This window comes from Corvus hawaiiensis, chromosome 14, assembly GCF_020740725.1.
Source record: "Corvus hawaiiensis isolate bCorHaw1 chromosome 14, bCorHaw1.pri.cur, whole genome shotgun sequence".
NCBI lineage: Eukaryota > Metazoa > Chordata > Aves > Passeriformes > Corvidae > Corvus > Corvus hawaiiensis.
Window position 1 is genome coordinate 13312406 of NC_063226.1, and position 16611 is coordinate 13329016.

General features: G+C 37.1%; 1 protein-coding gene across 7 annotated transcripts in view; it reads right to left on the reverse strand.

Moving 5' to 3' along the window:
• The window catches only part of TENM1 (teneurin transmembrane protein 1), an 834650-nt gene that overhangs the window by 297024 nt on the left and 521015 nt on the right, over positions 1 to 16611 (reverse strand). Inside the window, exon 1 of one of the 7 annotated variants that reach the window (XM_048318359.1) lies at positions 15085 to 15106. The exons of the other annotated variants lie outside the window; for them this stretch is intronic. The gene's annotated coding sequence lies outside the window, so the exon portion shown is untranslated. Of the gene's footprint in view, positions 1 to 15084; positions 15107 to 16611 lie in introns of those variants that run through there. 7 annotated transcript variants of the gene reach the window in all.

A 16611-nucleotide genomic window follows, 5' to 3' on the forward strand; every position in this document is an offset into this window, starting at 1 on the left:
AAGGCTAAGTTGCTGTCACTTTTATCTTATCAGCTGTGAAAGCAGGTGGTCACAAAATACATGAAATGAAAGCCTTTTCAAAACAATTATTTAACACAATCATGAATCAGGGTCTGATACCATCTTCCTTTCATCAGTTCTCAGCAGAAAGACAAACGTATATGTATGCACACTGACATTTGGCAACTAAACAACACTGTGAAATTCCTGCAAAATCTAAAATATCCTTAGATAAGGTATCAATGTATATGTAAATAAGTAAATATCTCTGATGGTATATGATGTGTTTCTTTAAAACACATTTCCTGGCTTTTTGTTTTAAATATATTTATTAAAGGCTCTGTTTGAAAAGTAGTGCTTGTAGAATTTACAAAATGCAGCTGGCCACACAAGTCATGTAAGGACTTCCCAGAAAAATCAGAGTAAAGCAAACCAGCTGAAGCCTGACATTGCAGATGCCCAGACTGGTATTTTCTAAGTAAGAAATGCCATAGTAGAAGGGCATCCTGCCCTACCCCACAATGCAGCAAGAGCAAAGGACAGCATCACAGAACTGGCACATCATCTGCTTGGCAGCTGTGTGTTCCGGCTCTGCAGCCTGGAGCTCGTGCATTCCAAAAGCATTTGGTAGTTTCTCTGAAGCTCTTCAACCTAATACACTAAATTTAGGGAGCTGTAGTACTGAGTAAACAATCAGAAAAGGGGATCAAGCTCTGTATAGCTTCAAGGCTTCAGATAGTGATCTCCCCTCCTATGAACTTTTTTTACCATCTTCTATCTAGACTAATGGCATTTTTTGAAGAATGAAACTACACTATGTCTTGTTATGAAGTAATGTGTAACATCACAAAATGTCCAACTTCATACAGTTTTCCATTAAAAACTGAACTTTTACCAGTTAGCTGCCAGTTACTCTCCATCACTGCAGCTCTCTGGTCATGTCGGTCTGTGACTCTCATCTTGCTGACTGATCAGTGCAGCTCAGCCGTGAGAAACAAGCTCTGGAGTTCAGGGAGCTCTCCTCTTCAGGCTGGGCCTCCCTCCCCACAGTGCAGGGAAAACAAGAACAGGCTCCCAAGTGCCTCCAGCCCCCAGAGAGAACCATCCACTTTGTGACACTGGTGGAGAACGTTCAATTGGGAGCACTTCCCTCCCCAACACCACTGTTGGCTCAGCCAAGCAGGACTGTAACGTTCTCATCTTTAATACCAGCATTTTCATTATAATCTAGGGGTAAGTAGCAATTTGAGAAGGAAGGGGGGGGTATTAATTTAGTACTTAATACGTCATCTCAAACACAGGAAGACAGAAGACTGACTGGGACTACATAAATTTATTACAGGCATAGGTACCTACTAACTCTTCCTACAGTAGAGTACTGAAGACGTGTAGCTTCTTCAACTCCTTCCTTAACATGACAATGCAATGCAACTCTGAGGCAGTAAGAGGATGTGTATGTCTATGCTCTATTCAAACATACACGCAAATCCTGACCATTATATACAAGTCAAAGGAAAAATTACTCAAGATAAAGACCATATTTCCACAATGCAGATAAAAACTATCAATTCACCTGGAATTAGTATGAATTATACTCATCTGCTATAGATATGCCAAATAACTAGTTACATATATTAATTGCTAATTATATAGAGACTCTCAGAGATAAACCCCAGAAATTAATTTAAGATGAAATAGCTTACGCAGACAAAGGAAAAAGCAAAAAGCACACACCAGAGTGTCACTAGTGTCACATCATTGTCTTTTGAAGACTGAACAGGTACAAAGAACTTGAAAACCGAAACCACTAAAAATTAAAGACGCACAGTAAAACTATGTTAATCACTTATGCAAGCTCCTTAATAAGAAAACTTCTTCTTAACATTACTTGATTAAGAAGATTTTACACCTTCACCAATGGAAATTATACAGATTGCCATTAGTACTTAGAATTAACTGCAAATATTATTTTTATGATGACACAACCTCTGCAGAGCTTAGCCTGCAAAACAGACAGAAAATGAACACATCATCTCATCCCCACACAAATTTTAGTCAGTCTGTTCCCATGAGCATTCAAATTTTGCATTCAGAGGTTTGTTATTCATATTGGCCACCAGATATTCCTCCTGTGCTTACTGGACATTAAATCAGGGTAATAATTTATGCAAGTAATTGGAGACCAGCATGAGTTCCTTACTCTGTCACTCCCAGTCCTCCCTTATCTCTGTCCCACGATTACCAAGCTTACAGAGTGAAACTTGCTTAAAATTATTCGAAGGTTTCAAACTGAAATTATTGTATCAGATGTCCAGAACCAGATACAAGATAAAGCTAGCTAGAGTTCTGGGAGAAAACAGTTGAGTATTTCACACCTACCCCTTCTCTTTGGCCAGCTTGTCGAGCACATGCATTCAGACCAGCCACAAAAACTGCTGTCATATCTGGCAAGTCAGGGCCAAGACACATAAAGAACAAAAGAGCAAGGGTACCCTGGAGACTACAGGAATAAACTCGGACTGCTTCAGGGTATTTTCATGATGAATAAAAGATCATAGAGAGAAGATCAGGCATCTCAGATGTAACAGTGGATAAGACACAATCTTCAGGAAATCACCTTTATTTCTTTTGTCTTTAGAGAACAAAAAATAAAAATGCTTAACCTGTATTTAAGCCTTCTGCATCTAGGCCTGAACCTACAAAAAGCTAAGCAAGCATTACTCTTAGCACAGTACACAGCATTTACCCTCAGAAGAAGGAAGTGCCAACCTATTTCTAAAGGATACTGGAAAAAAAAAATTACACAGCAAAGTTTCCATGTGCAATATGCTTATGCGCACATACATATATCTATCCACATTTGTAATAAACAGATTATCATCAACTAAATGCAAAACATTAATGGTTTAAACTTCTTTTGTATGATTCCCTTCAACATGAAGGTAAAAGTTGGTCGTTAAATGAAATCTGACACACTACTACACAATTGCCATGGAATCACCAATTATGCTTACATATCTTTAAGGCCATCCAGGCAGGATGCTACCCTGACTCTTAGTTGCTCTAGGCCACTTGTTTCTTACTTTTACAACCATGTCAAGGTGGATTAGTCTGAAGGAAAAAATTTCACAGCCTTTAATAAAAGCAAAAAAAAAGTATTTTTCCTGATTTGAACATTAAAAATAATATTCTATGTTCATACCATCATATGTTAATGTATCACAATACAGAAAAAAACCCCCAAGCAGTGGCACTGTTCAAGCTTTTTCAGAAGAGTGCCCAAGAGAAATAATTGAAATCTTCTTGTGAAAATATTTTTTTTTGCTGGAAACACTGAATTAATAATAAATTCTTTATTCCAGCAGATCTGATGATTATGTAGTAGCAAATTAGTTTACCTGGATAATAGTTCAATTAAGATTCCTCACAATCATCTGGTGTATAGTTACTTGAATCGGTGTATTTTAGATTTGCTGTGATGGTCTTCCTAAATCTGTTCTTCTGAGTTGTTGACCCACATTTTCAAATATTCTGAAAAGTTTGTCTAGTTTGCACAGTCCAGCTGTAGGTGACAGGTAGAAGAAAAATTCTACACTGTGTAAGAAAACAGGATTGTCTTCTATTTAAGAACGGTTCTTACAGATGCATTTCAGCTATTTCATACTAAAACTAGGAAGATTTCGCAGAAATTATGCTGTTGCATCAAAAGCAACTTGTTTCTTCACAGGACTTTGGATGCCTGAAGATCTAAGAGGTACCAGCTTCAGGCCAGAAATCAAGGCTCACTTTATCATACAAGCCACACAGTGACCCACTACATGGAACGATAAAGAAACTGCATTTTCAATACGCTCTGTTTTCCACAGATGCCATGAGCAGTCCTACCTTTCCACATAGCTGCAAGCAAGAAGTCACACAACTGCCAAAGAAACCATTTATCAACTGAGCAACACACTGACATGGCAATGTCCCCATCTATGATACAAATGTGATAGTGGTCCTACGGATGAACCACGCAAAAAGAGGAAAACAGCCCAAGACTTATACAAGAAGTGTGTGTTAGGTTACAATGCAAGATGTAACCAAAAGTATGTATTCCATCACCATCTGTTGAAACCAGGTGGGGCAGGATTCTTTATCTCTTCCGTGACACACCCCTGGTAACAGAGATATCTCCTGTTAATGGATTATCAAGGCTCACTGCCGGACTCATAAAATTACATCATCCCTCTGTGAGATGCTCCACCCAGGGGGAGGAACCAAGCATTCCTACCTGGGTATAATCTGAGGTTTGGAACACCACAGGCAGCCCTTACCTACTGGATTCCCAGAGGACAAGAGCTACGGAACTACCACTGGACCTTCAGACAAGGACCTGACCCTTCTACAGGATCACCACTTCAACAGAACCACATCTACCACTTCAACAGGACTGCAGCCACCATTTAATCGGACTGCTACCACCACCATGCCTGACAGGGTGTCAGGTTGTATCCTGTCAGGTTAAGCCAGCGTTTCTGTATTACTGCCTTGTAATAGAGACTAGTAAAGAACTGTTATTCCTGTTTCTCATATAATTGCCCGAAAGCCCCTTAATTTCAAAACTAAAATAATTCAGAGGGAAGGGGGGTAACATTTTCCATTTCAAGGGAGGTTCCTGCCTTCCTTAGCAGACACCTGTCTTTCAAACCAAGACAAAGAGTCAGAACAGAGATTAATTATTTTGCCATCTGAAGGCATGTGGGTTTCAAACATGCCCTCTATTGTCCATTCTGCGCTTCTGATAATCAGCAGTGAAGTAAAGGCACCTTCTTCACTCCTGATGCCCGGGTATTACATTCAAACCAGATCACTTGTGAATTGGTTAGGTAATATATGATTGAATTACAAAAAAAGAAGGCTAGAAATTAGGATTTTTATGATAACATGAACACTGGATGATTATGTTTTTCAATGAAAGGATGAAGAAAATTATTTCTGCAAGATTTTATTTTTATTTTGCAAGATTTGCAACTTCTGTAATTCATTTTCCTTTCATTTCAACTATCCAGAGAGTGCTCAAGACATACCACTGGTCTTTGAATACAAAGTGGCATTACAAACTTAAATGAAAAACCTTAATGGACAAAGCAGCTTCTCACACTCAATGGAAGAAAGGATTAGATTCCCTGTGTGGGAAGTTATCTACAAAATAAAGCAATTACCAGGTCTTCACACCAATTATTGAGGGGTTATACAGGTTTCATGAGTCTCTTTTCTGCATAAACATTGGCTGTGATACTGCTTTTCAAGACTGAGTTAGAAACTAAAACAAAAGCTGAAAAGTAATGCAGAGAAAGCAGACACAGAGTTTTTAGTACACAGTCCTGAAATACTGAACATTTTATGGCAAGTAATACCATTTTTTTGTTTTTTTCTATTAATGCTATATTCCCACCCCATGAGAAAAAGAGGAATTCACCAGAGAAAAATGATCATCAATGACTCTTACGTTGTCACTTTAAGGACAACTGCAAATATTGACAAAGGACAAGGTATTTATAGGGCACTGTGTTTTGTCAGGAGGGAGTTGGGGGATGAGGGGTGGAAAGTGACATTTGAGTACAATTCATTGGATACACAAATGCTTGAAGGGCTTGAAGGCACCACAAGTATACAAGTCTGGTCTGTCTACTCTTAGAAAAACAAAGCTATTAAATTTAGAATTTGCAAATAGTTACAGGAAACATGAAAGTGTCTTGATCTAGGGCAGTATTTGATTTACATCTATATAGCTTCAAAGAGCTGTCTCAGCTTCCTCTGAACTAATGTCCAACTACTGGTTTTGGGCATCTCTTGATTTTTTCCCCTCTAACTCTGCCTTAAGAATTTTTAAGCACATAAAACATGTTTAAGCACAGCTGTCACAATATTTTCCTCTCAAAAAGCAAACAGTTCTAAATCTCTTTCTAAAACCATCAGAGTATTAGAGTCTTATGCAGCACCATATTTACAACTTCTCAGTAAGTTCTTTTTTAAAGATAAAGTTAAATACAATATAACTTAGCTCAGCCATTCAAGACTGAATTTTTGTATTAGGATGTTTCACTTAACCAGCAGTGTTAGGAAATCAGTATCTTAGGCAAATGCATTTTGGAGAATTTGCTTTTACTCAGACCAAAGTAACCAAATATTTTGCCTGACTCTAAGACTAGAATGCAAACTATAATTGTCATTGAGGTCTACTACTGCAACATAGTAGCAGACTAAGCAGTAAGTCAAAACCTTAATATCTAACATGTGCACAAAGAAAACAGGAATCATTGTATGAATTCTAACCCTTGTGTCCATGAAACACCACATAAAACTCCTCAATGTTCGCAGCATAGGTGAAAAAAAAACCAACAAAACCAAATGCTGGGAGAAAAAGTAAGGCTTATTGCAAAGTTATGAGAATTTATGAAACAAAAAATTGAAATGACCACCAAGTGTGAAATAAATTACAATAAATGTTTTTGTAGAAAAAAGGATATTATTGCTCAGACAAAACTGAAAAGAATATGAGATGAGAGATGCTTATAAGCAAACAAGCAGAAGGCTAATGAGGACATGGGCCATTGTCACCTCCATAATGTAAAATTAAAAGCTGATAAAGACTGAGAATACCTTTTACAGTTCTGTAGGAAGGCTTTTACTAATTAGAAGGCACGTACTGTCTGCCCCCAGTCTGCCAGAAAACAGAACCAAATATTTACTACTTTACTGACATTTTAGCAAATTTAAAAGATGACAAATGCTTTGCATTTGTGTTCATACATTTCAGTTCTAAAATGCAAATAGAAACAAATGTTTAAGATGCACATAAAACTTTTTTTTTTCAGCCTAGAAGAAGTCTGTTATGTTACGTTTTCTTCCCACTGGAATCAGGAAATAGGAATGAAAGCTCATATGAGTAACTCTGTTTTGCAAAAACATCAGCCTTTAGAGTTGAAAAGAGAGACTCAAAATGGACTATGGACTAGATGATCTCCACTTAAAAATCAAAATAGGAGATTTGGGAGCAGGAAAAGTAAAAACTCTTTACTTCCACATCATCCAAATATCTACTACTGAATCGCTATAACTTAAACAACAAATACAGCTGGGGAAAAGAAAGTCACAGGAAACAGATACGACCTTGGGGAGAATGACAATTCCTAAATTCTCGATTATTTGGTATGGAGAAGTGTATGCACACTCTCTAAAGATATACACTGTCCATGGTAGCTGCCTTCCATCCTGCCAGGCTGCCCAGAAGACCAGGCCACCCAGAAGAACTCCAGTGCTGTTCTCTGCATCCTAGACTTGACAACCTTGGCTTTTTTTCCTAAATATGAAGTTGCCCTCTGCTCACAAGCTCAAGTTGAAGAGCTGAATTCCAAAACAGCAATTGTATTGGTTTCTTTGAAGTGTGTAGAAAGATCTGAAAAAGGTGTCATTAAAAAACTGTCAACGTAGATTGAATGAAGAAATTGTTGATGTGTTGATCTTAACCATCTTTTGTGCTGGTTTGTCTATGCCCCATTTGAGAAGGATACCAGAGGTAACATTTCAGAGGGAGTTCAAAACTAAAGTCTCTAGATTTCATTTAATGTTTACGGATTTACAGCTAATGGTTCTTAGTAATACTGTAACTCAATAAAACACAAAATATACTATTAGAAGTTAGGCACCCAGTATAATGTGGCATTAGCTACTCTTACACACTATTCCTAGTGACCAGCAAACTGTACTGCTCAATGCAAAAGATTGCCCAAATTAAAAAGCCAAGTATAAGGCAAGTAAAACTTCAGTTTTATGATGGAGCTTAGAGCACAAGCAATACAAAAATATTATCAACCTGATTCAAAAAGAGAGTACAAATTACATTTATCATTGTTGGGTGGTACATTTATTCTAAAGCGGAATATTATGACAACTGAAAATAAAGTCTCTATCCATTTCCAAATGATGCTGAAAAATCACTTCAGCTGTTATGTTGTTATAAAAGCAACATATCAATCATTTCACAGTAATACTGCACTTGATTCAGTACCAATGCCAGCTATTTGACTCATGTTAAGTATATCCAAGTACACACAGTTTCACTTTATGATCACTAATTTTCACTATTTAATAGCAGTATATTCAGTGTCTCTGGATATGCTGTTTGAATACTGATATAGATACCTCTTTACATATGAGAAAGAACAAGAAAGAAGTTTTACAGACTCCACTGGTCTTCCACTGTGAAAACTTTCTATTAATAGGAAAGTTAGCCCATGATGAAAACGGTAAGAGTTATGTTTGGAGACTTTCCTAGATTTCTGTGGAATAAACAAGGCACCCTTTTAAAGTTAACTACATGAATGATTTCATGAACAGTAAAAGTAAGTTGGGAAACAACAGCAGATTCTGTTGAGGATGGCACACATACACAACCAGCATTTCCTGTTGGATACTTCCTCTGCTGAAGAAGTACAGTAACATAAGCTGAAGTTTGGGCACAGGAACTATTTTCTTCATAGCACACAAAGTATTAGGTGCTGAAGAAAAATTAGGGGAGTTGTGTCAGTGACCCTCAAAACACAAAGCAGTTGTTCTCCTGCATATTTCTAAAGACAGTTAATTAAATGCCTTTTAAAAAAAAATCAGATATGAGAAGTGTGAGTAGCAATATGAGCCACAGTGCATAATAAACAAATGTAATATTAAGACCTGCTGTTTCTCAGTTCACCTCCCAGAAAAGCTACCAGTCCATGGCTGAAGGCTACAAATACTTACTTTTCCCTCTTATCCAAACCTGAAAAATATATCAACATTTTTATATGTAAGAATAACAGCTCGGAAGTCCATTCCCTCAAGAACTATGCAGATAAGACTTACTTACCTTCAAAAGTCATTCAGGAAAAAAGCTTTAAACCCCAGTCATTCACCTTATCATTGCAAATTATAGCTTCAGTTCCATCAAGCAAGTTGAAGAATAGGTGAAATTGTTGTGCAAAAACCAAACTCCAAGTTTAGGTTTTTTGAAATATTCAGAACTCGTTGCTAAGTTCCTTTCATTATTCTGCAAACACCTTAGAACCTTTTACTATGGAAACAATTTTTATCTGATATCCTTTGAAATTGTTTCATATATATGACTGCAAAGGAGGAATGACCTGATTTTAATTAATTTCTTTTTTCAGTGAAATAAAATTCCAGCAAGTCCGCAGTATCGAGAATTCAAACAGACAATTGTCATCTTGAATGCCATTCATTACAAAGCACTCATTTCTAGGAGAGTTATATTCTTTAGCTAATGCTATCCATCTTTAGATTCATAATTTGAATGAATGCTCATTTATTTACAGGCACATTCTCCAAATATATGTATTGCACTCTACAAATATGCCTTTGTTCAGATCAGAGGTACACTAACAAAACACTAGTGTACACCTGTACGCTAAAGTGAGCCTTCCTGTGTCTAGCCACCATCTCTACCATCAACTGAAAAACATCCAAGTCAAAATAACATTCCTTGTTTATGAGTTTGTTAGACAACTGCAGTCCAGAAGCACTACACTGAACTAGAATATCCATTTTTTTGATCTGGTGTAGAAAACCCTACATCTGACCCCCATACTATCCCCTTACTCATGTAAAACTTTTAAACTGCTTGTCCATAGCAAAGAACTTCATCTAAGCTGCTCAGCGAATGTCAAGAGAAAGAATTAAAAGGGGTATCTTTAGTCCTTTAGTCATAACTCAGAAAACGCAGAACTGGATGCATACTTGGCATTGCAGACCTCTGGTTCTAAAAATAATTCCCCACCCACCAACAATCTTCTTGGAGAAGTTTACAAGTTGACCCAAGAGTTTAAAATTGCTTCAGAGCATTTTTGTTTTTTTTTTTTTAATTCTGTTTATAAAGAAAGTTTCCATCTAATAGAAAAACCATGGACTGAGCACAGATTTAGGTAAATACTGCTGCTTTGAAAACATAGAAGGATAAGATCCCAAGCAGGACACAGCTTCCTACATATGAATGTGCAACAGGCACTTGGTACTTTACAGTCCTGCCTCAGAAACTGTTCTTGTTCTTCTAGAACAATCTGACAGCTGACTATTTAGAGGTATCTGACTCTGCTGGTGCTGGCTATCCATCTAAGAGGACCTAAGCGATCTTCCCAAACATCACTGATGGGTATGTGGAAGGAGGGAAGAACTGGATAGGAGAAACAGGCACCCAAGAAGGAAGAACAGTCCTGCACTGGAGAGAGGGCAATGCACTTTCAGAGGTGAATGGAACAGATCTCACAGACTTCTAAGACCAAGCAGCAGAAGCAGATACAACAGAGCTGCTTTATTTCCCCATTAACTGTCTACCAGAAGGGTAAAGTGAATTTGGATATAATCTGGGAATCCTCAGAAATTGAAGATAATAAATTACACTTCAGGGAGTATCATCTACATGTTCCCCAAAACAGATGGGTTATTTCAGCAAGCAGGAAACAACAAATCTTTATTTCTACTAATTCTGTTATCCTCGCCCTTAGGCCTATACAGCTCATCTACTGTCCAGTTTTAGCTGTGTGCTTCCCCAGAAAATAATCCTTCTGAAACAGTGTCCTTTTCTGCCCTTCTTTTTTAAATATACAAATGTCATCCAGTGTAAGAAAAAGCACTGAAACATTTAAAAGGGCTAAAATAGTAATTCCTGTAAATGATAGATATTTTAATGAGCACTACTTAGCAGAGAGCTCAATTTGAATTGCTACGGTAGAGAAAGTTTGTTTTCCCATCAGTAACGAACTGTGCCTTTGTACTCAAATGCAACAAGATGCTCAGCTCCCAGAATAACTATCAGTAGAAGAGCTCCTGTTTTATTCGGCAGAGAAAGCAGATACCATACTTAAGTTTTTGTCCTTAGGAGCTGAAACTGTAACAGAAGACCAGTTTTGTCAACGGTTTAAGGAAATAACCTTTTAAAAGTTTCCATACTATAACATTATGACCTAAAGCAATTTTGATACAAGTTTCCTGTGGTCATAACCACCTTCATGGTACATATAGTCGTTTTCTCATCTATTAACAGCCTTGTAATCCCACAGCCCTTTTATGTTGGAACACTAAATCAGCTTTGGAGGGGAATTTTTGCACAAATGCAAACAACTTGTGTTAATAGGCACAATGCTATTTAAGTCTTTTAGTGCCTATAGACAGCAGGCATCAAGAACATATTTCTGACCCCCAGGCAAAGCATCACGGAAAAATCAAAACAACAACTCTGAGTTTTATTTCTTAATTACAACAAGCTGTCTGCAAATTCAGGGCATAATAGCCTTGAACTGATCTCACTCATCCTCAGTGTAGGAAATTAGTATTGAAGTTGTTTCTGCGTATCAGTTAATAGTAGATAAACATTTACTGGAGGGATTTTCGAAAAATGCATTTCTACTTCTAATTTATTTCAAACTTTGTCATTTGTAAGGTTCCCATTAATACATTATCCAAAAAATAATGCAGAAAGTTGGTTACAGATTTGTTGCCCTGCCTCACTGCTCTCATGCTCTTCAAAAGAAATCTGTGCAGCAGGTTACAGTTCATTGAAAACAAACAAAACCTGTGCACACACCAAAACACAGTTTCCCCTTACCAATCACACCAATCTCAGTGGACAATGTGAAGATGGATCACAGAATCATAGGATATCCCGAGCTGGAAGAGACCTACAAGGATCATTGAAGCCCAACTTGTGGCCCTGCACAGGACACCCCAGTGATCACACCATGGGTCTGAGAACACTGTCCCAACTGTTCCCTTCTTGAACTCTAGCAGACTTGGTGCTGTGACCTGGGGAGCCAGCTCCAGGGCACACCTCCATGCTATTAAGGTGTCCAACATACCTTTGAGTTTTCACTCAAATGGGACACAACAGAGAGACCTGTGAAATCTCAAGCTGTGTTCTACAGAAGAGAACCTAAACCACAGAGCACACAGGTGAGCCATCAGTGCCCTTTCTTTTCAGCCCAAGAAGACTGCTTTCCTTTTTGGGAGAAAACTGGAAATATTTTTCTAACTACCTCCCAGATCTAAAGTAATTAGGAAGGGTGCTTGGTTTTTTTACTTTTGTAAAAAAGTTACAAAAGTTACTTACAAAAGATGTAGACATACATATATACTAATGATAATCCAGTAATGAAAGAAGAAAAAAAACCCCAAACCTTACACTTTCCCTTTCATCCTCAAGCTTCTTAGCATTTCTCAGAACAAAACAATTGGTTTAAAACCTACAAAAAATAGTGACATCCAAATGCAAGTGGAAAATCCAAGACAAAGCAACACCGTCTAAAGAAGAGAACAGAGAAGCACAACTCCAAGCTGGAGCAGTGTACTGTTGATTTATCAGTGGATATCAGGATTCAATGCTACTTCCAGAAAAGTTGTGAAGTCAAGGTTTTTACTGACTCTGCTGCCATGAATCTTCCTGTGAGATTTGACATAAACAGAAAATATACCAGAAGTTAATTATACAGGACCTCGCTGTAGTCTAACACAAGCTCAGAGGTAGGGGAAGCGCATGTACACGTCACTACAAATATTTAAACAAAAAGTTCAGTGTTTGATTACATCAGTCAAGGCAAATTTAGAATAGTTCAGATCTGCCAAAAGCACTTTGCTAACAAGAGATATCTTGTTAGTGAGTGTGCCTGCAGCAGGCTACCTGAAACACAGCAGCAAATGGGGAACACCCTTGGCCTTTTTACTGCTCCATAAACACAGCTTCGTTCTCCTGCTCCACCTCACCTCAACTCCTCGTTCTACACGTTTCAAATCATCTTGAGCATATTCAGTTTTGCTTTGGCCTAGGAGTGCAGCTGGTTTCTTTCCCTTCCAATTTATTTCTCACCTATCCTTTCTTCCCAGATCTTCCCTAAAGGATGCACAACCTAAACTCTTGAACGCTCAACTTTTCTCTGGTATCATACTATCACACGAAATAAACAGGTGGAGGTCCCTCTGTGGAGTGACACCAAACAGTAGGACTCCATTAAGAGCCTTTTCCTTTTGATTTCATTCCAAGATTTTTACTCCCATCTCTTACTTCCATTGACATTTTAAAAGTAGCTTATAAATTCTGAGGAGAAAGGGTGACAGTAGATTTTTTGTACTGTATTATAACATGCAATAGAAGAGTGATACTTGGTTGAGGTTTTTCCTTTTAAGGATGTAGGCAATTTGGGTTACTTTTTAGAGATAGATCTCCTCCAGAAAAGTGTATTTATTTTCATATGTAGAAAAGTGCTAAAATAGAATACAATTTTAAAAAAACCCCAAAAATCTAGATAACATTCAGTTTTATTTGGAGATAAAGACAACTACTAAGAGTACCCTGGTACTATAACCATGCCCTTTCATACAAAATATTTGCCTCTCAATAGCTTTATTTTATTTAGGAGTACATGCCAGATCTTTAATATTCTTCCAGTGAAATATTTTTAATGGATATGGTGCTTATGCTTGCAGAATGTTTTGATGCATTTACATCGCATGTGTGATTTAATCTGCAGCCCTCCATTTATCCCTTAGGTGTGGTAATCCCCACTGTTAAAAAGGCAGAGCAAAACAAAAAAGCTGAACACAGTATTTAAACAATCTATTTCAAACAGATGTCAGAGTCATATTTTATTATTTTTAGATCAGACCATTGATCAGCAAGATGATGAGCAAAGAAAAAGATCTGCTAACCTAAAATGTCTGACTCATTTACTCTGCATTTCCAATCAATAAGGTAAAACATTACTAAAATATGAAGAGTCATGATTTGATTTACTACTGCTTCTCATGTTCTGGTATGAAATCCACCATCAAATTGTGCTAAATTGTTTATGCTTCACCCACTATCACTTTGTCGTTACATACGTATACATTAGTTGCGCAGAAATGGTTCCAGATTTTCAAGCTCTAATGAAGGTGCTGGACTTTCCTGGCACAGCTGAGCTCTTGGTCCTTACCCTCAGACATTGGCTCATCCTGTAAACACCTTGCACGCTGACCACAACTGTTATGATTAAAAAAGAGCTTGCAAACACTTGCTCACAGCTTCTGTTTGTTCTTTAAGAACTGGTACACACTAGAAAGATTTCATACCCTTTACTTATCTACAAACAAAAGCATATGTGGAGAAGGAGCAAGCAATACACATTTCTCTTGTGTCATTCCTGCATTTGACTTGGAGTAATTTCTTTTAAAAATAAAGACTTGTCTCCATCTGGTAACAATGTAGACAGTACACTTAGCACCCAACATGCTGATGTTTACTGAAATGTCAAAGGTTACTCATTAAGAATGGGAGTGAACAACACTTCAAAGGCCCTGTTTGTGTTGGCTTGATGATTCAGTAGCAAGCAATAATAAAATACAATATAATTGTACGTCTGTGAAAAGTTCTGAACATGGAAAACTTAAGACAGGTTTTTAAATCATAAGCAACATAGACATCTACAATCCAGCAATCATCTTCTGAGACTTATGAAATAAAATTAGCTTTTTATTTAATTTTTGATCTTGATTATTTTTATTAATTTGAGCATATGGTCTACATTCAGTGTAACAGCATGTGTGTATATATATATATACAAGATGACTACGAGCATCACTCAATTTCCATACATCTGCCATTTCTAGATACAGTTACAAGCCTGAAAGCACAAAAGGTTACATGGCAATACCTAACAGGACTCCAGAAGCTGCTCCATCCAATACCCAATCAAATGAACTCAAGAAATCCAACATGTAAGTTCCATATTCAGCAGAGGAGAATACACAAGTCTTCAACATCTCAGTTCTCCAAAATAAATCCCATCCTCATTACCAGCTGATGAATCTGTTATAATAAGTTTTGACTCTTCTTCAGTTCAAGAGAAAATGGAAACAAGCTGAGCTCAATACAGAACCTTCAACATCAAGCCACAGAAGAGACAAAGCTTTAGGGCTGTCAGGAAGTGAACTGCTTCTGAAAGCTTGAAAGGAAAAGAGTTTCCTTTTTTTCAGACTAACTGGAACTTTAACAGGGAAACTTTGAAAATACCAGTTACTTACCGACACACAATCAGAATCCAGCTAGACTGGCAACAAGAGCACTCAACTCATGTGCCCAATTCCAATTCTGTGGAAAGGGAAAGTAGAGTCAAACATCCTTGGCTCAAGAAAATAAGGGAAAGAAGTACCAAAACATACTCCATATAAGTAAATAAAGATTACTCAGCAACACGAATATGAGAAATGCCTCATCTCCTTGCATACCAGAATGCTCTTCACAAAGTCATCTATCTTTTTTTCCCCTTAGGGACTTTTTATGGAGATTAATTTTTATGCCTCGTTTCATTATTATTCGAGAAACTGCTTTAGATTTTGTGTTCAAATATAACAGCAACAGTTAAGTTAGAAACTGCAGTTTTAGGATGCATTTCCCCCACCATTTTAAGACTCATTTCAACTTTTAAAACACCTTGAAATTACTCTCAATGTAGAAGTTACAAGTAAAGGACTTTTCATCCTCTGGCTGGTATTTTTTCCTGACATTCAATTAACCCTGTATCACTGATATTAATATTTCAATTTCTACTAAAGTTGTATTTCTGGTGCTTTTTCGATTCTCAAACAGGTTTTTAAATTTATTAAAGGTACATTAAGGTAAAACCAATGGCATTTAATATAGTGAATTAAATGAACAGGTAACACCCACAAGCTATTAAAAAAAAAGTAGAGAAGCATCTAAATTACTTCTCCTGTCAAGTATAAATACTAGTGACATTACTGTGTTGTATAATGCTAACTACAGCTATAATTTATACACAAAGATTTTCATGCTATAGTATATCAAATTTCAAGATGTATGAAGGCTTTCAAGCAAATAAGCAGAAACCACCTAAACATCAACAAATAAAAAAGATAAGAGGTTTTTTGAAGTTAGATGGCAATGGCAGACTTTAGCTTCATCCACGCGAACTGATTTTTAAGCCTACCAGTAAAGATTTTTTTTTTAAGGAATTAATATTTATCTGGTTTCAGCCATAGACAAAGATGGATGAGGACTGAAATCTGCTCATTTAAGCATAGTCTCCTCATCATGAAATGCAACAGAGGAGTCTCAAGAACAGGCTTATCAAAGTGCCAAGATAAGAATGTAACTAATATCACCTTTTTACTTAAGCAGCATAAAAATCTTACTTTCCATCCAACAGAATTACCATTTAACATTATTTCCCTCTTACTTCATTCATAGAGATCAACTGACACTTAGCACATTTATGTCTCTTTCTTAATTAATTGTTTGATTCATGGAAAGCAGAACAATAGTAAGATACAACATGTTGGATATTCATTTTGAAGGAGGCAGCTACCACTGACAATTCTATCATAGTCTAAAACCTATAGCTACAGCTGTACTACAGAATAATTCTGTGCTCAGCCAAATATTACTGTGCTGTGTCCTTGGTCAAGAAACAATAAAAAGTAAGTTAGTAAAATGGCAAGTGAGGGAGGGACTACCTCTAACTGGGTAGAGAGTCTACCTCTTAACTGATTTCAATAAATTTTGAATATGCCACTTACCAGTACTGCAGC